Here is a 3617-nt window from a genome sequence, read left to right on the forward strand (position 1 = left end):
GTAACGGACCTCCTTTGAAGAAAATAAAAATCCTAGACTACGTGTCTCATAGGATTATGGTTTGGGATCCCCCAAGAAGAGAAATGAACTACAAAGTTAATATTTGTTTGGTCCATTTGGCAAGGCAAATGTATCACCCATCATGGATGGACTCTCTCACAGTAGGGTGGACACATCAAGAGGTCTCAATATTAAGAAAACAATCTGAAAGATACTATAAAGACATATGTTAGAATGATTAAGGACCATAATAAGGAATCAAAACATAAAGAGAAAAATAGCAAACTATGAAGAAAGAATAGGCTCATCTGAAAAAGAACGAAATAGAAATTCTAGAAATGTTTTCTCTTCCCTTCCCAGAGATGTGTTAATATTGGAGACCCTCAGGCAGGAGGGAGCTCTCAGTTCTCTTTGGGTACTCTCATCTTCTTAATGATTTCTTTTCCCTAAACTTCAGTCTCCTCAAAGGCCTCCCCTTGAATATCTAAAATACATCTCAAATTTAATATATCCACAACTAAGCCAGATCTCACTCTTAAATCTTCTTTACTAAAGTCATCCTCATCTCATTTAATGGCTCCACTCTTGCTCTCTTTTCATCATACCCACATCATCTGTTGTTAAATCTAATGGGCTCTACTCTCAGGATAGATCTAGAACTTTGCACTCCTTTCCACCTCCAGTGTTCTCACTCTGTTCTGAGAACCCATCATCATGCCTGTCCTAGATCACTAGTCTCTTGGTTTCCAACCTTGAGCCCTACAGTCCCTCCTCAACATAGCAGTCAGAAAGTAAATTAGATCTTGTCACTCTTTGCTCAGAATCTTCCAGTGCCTGCCCATATCACTCAGAGTAAAAGAAAAAGTTCTTAAATGGTCCCACAGGTTCTCCTGGCTCTGGTCCCCATTACTCTAAGAGCATCCCACACCCACCTCTCCTTGCTCCTTCTGCTCTAGCCACCTTGATCTCCCCTCTGTTCCTGAAAACTCTGGGTCTTTGTACTTGCTATTCATTTTTCCTGGAATCTCCTCTTCTCTCCCCGGAAGGTCTCCTCATGATCTTTTTTTTCCCTTTTCTTCAGATCTTAGCTGACACATCAGCCCTTGGGTGAGACCTTTCCAGACCAAATACTTTCTGTTTAAAATTACACATGCTTCCCAACTCTCAGTATTCCCTGTCTTTTTTTCATTTTCTCTTTTAGAAGTTACTCCTTCTCATATAGCATAATTTACTGACTTGTTTATTGTCTCCCAAAACAGAATATAATCTCCTTAAGGTGGGGTTTTTATGTGTTTCGTTGACTGCTAATGGGATTTCTTAAAAGCACCTTATATGCTTGCCCCTGTCAGTCTTAATGACATGGTTTTCTGGGATCAATGAGAAAGGAACATGATAATTTAAATAAATAATGATTCTTACACAGAGTTATACTGTGAAAAAAATATTTTCAAAAAATAATTTATGGTTAGATAAAGGATAATGAGGAAAAAGGACAAATATATTAAAGATGGTGTAATGTTTTGAACTAGAGAACTGGAGCAGAGGGGTTTATAGATGACCCGAGAATATTGAGGAAAGTTGTTACCTCAACTTAGAACGTGATGAATTTGATTTTTATTTTGGACAAGTTATCTTTTAGTTATTTAAGACAAAATGTCTTGGCCAAAATGTCTAAGGCCAAACAGTTTGGCCTTAGAGATACAGTTTGGTCTTAGCTGAAACTTCTCTCTTTTGGTTATTCTTATATTTGTTATCAAAAAATTTAGAGGTAGGGTTTGAAAAAAATCATATGTTTTATAAAAACATTTGGACACTAGGGACCTTAGGAAAAATGAGACTCTCAATTCCTTCACAATTAAATTTTAAATACTTTCAATTTACTTTTCTTCTGTCTATTATAAAATGCTTTTATCATATGGCTAAGTAATACAAATTGAATCAATTTTTAGTTCAAGTAACATTTATTCTGAATCTTTAAAAAAAAAACGAAAGAAACAGACATTTATTTAGAGGGAGTTGTTTTTTGTTTCTTTTTTTGTAGGATGGGCACTTCAAATTTAAGGCCTTGATTGTTCTTCTGTTAATCTTTTTCATTTCAAAATGTGAACTTTGATTTTGTGCCAAAAGACTTCTATTTTTGCTTTACTAAGAAGTTGCCTGATGGATGATGATATTGTCCATACTCTGGCTCGTGATCCGACTCTACGTTGTCCTGGTGAATTTTATACAAGTAATTTTACAAAGGTTTATTTTGTTTCTTACCACCTCCCATGGGAATTTGGATCTGGAAACCTTCTATTAGTGATTATAATATTCAGCTGGAGTTGAATCAGGGCACAGGCTATGATATATTCTGTTTGAAAATTCATTTCTGGGGCATTAGCGGAAGGCTTAATGAGAGTATTGTAATACTGTTTGATGAAAGGTCGGGATTTCTTAATTCTTTGGCTGTATGAATAAATAGAATTTGATTATATTTCAAGAAGTAGTTTAAATTCACCATTTTCTTATATATTTGAATAGGCTACCAATATTTTAAGTATTAGAGAAACTTAGCTGTTAACTTTTGAAAACAAATTAGAGATACAGTCTTATGAGTTATATCTACATTGAGGCAAAAATTTATATCTAGTGGGTCACAGGAGTTCTTTCCACATTCCTTATTTATTTATTTCTGGCTTGCCCCCATCCTCCTGCCTTCTAAATAAGTAAGTGGCTCAAAGATCAGTCCTTTAGTCTCTTCTCTTAACTAGCTATTGTCACCTCCTTTTGTTCTCATCTAGCCTCAAGACATTAGACACCATCAATGTGCTGATGACAATAAAATTAATGTCTCCAGTCTAGAAATCTGTTCTGAATTCAGAATCATACGTTTGATGACTTATATTCAATCTCTTTGCAATGTATTGAATGTCTCTGTACCTCCCAGATTCACATGTTGAAATCCTAACCCCCAATGTGATAGTATTATGAGCCTTTGGGAGGTTCCACCCTCATGAATGGGATCACTGTCCTTATAGAAGGGATACCAGAGAGCTCTCTCTCACTGTATTTTTGCCATACAAGGATCAAAGAAGAGGATAGCAATCTCCAACCTGGAAGAAGTCTCTAACTAAAACCTTACCGTACTGGGACCCTGATCTCAGATTTCTGGCTTCCAGAATGATGAGAAATAAATTTCTGTTTATAAGCACATAGTCTATGATATTTTGTTACAGCAGCCAGAGCTAAGACACTCTCTTTAAGATATCTCAGAAGCCTATTAAACTTGATATATCCCAAATTTAGGTCCTGATATTGCACCTCCCACCCCGAATTCAGCTTCTCCTATAGTCTTTCCACTTCATTAAATATTAGGGTATCCTTATACCCCAGTTTTGCTTGTTTTCTCAGCATAATTATTAATAGTATACCCTTTAGATATCCTAAGGGTACTAATAGTATCCCCTAAGCACCCTTAAGTACGCTTCAAAAGTACCCTTTTAAAATTCCAAAAGTCATGATATAGTATATGCTCACATTAATTAATGATAATTCAGTTTTCCAGTTGCTTAGGCACCAAAAGAATATCTATAATGCCTTTCTTTCTTCCACATCCCATATTTAGTTTATTAGTT

This window comes from Propithecus coquereli, unplaced genomic scaffold (genome assembly GCF_000956105.1).
Source record: "Propithecus coquereli isolate 6110/MARCELLA unplaced genomic scaffold, Pcoq_1.0 Scaffold200, whole genome shotgun sequence".
NCBI lineage: Eukaryota > Metazoa > Chordata > Mammalia > Primates > Indriidae > Propithecus > Propithecus coquereli.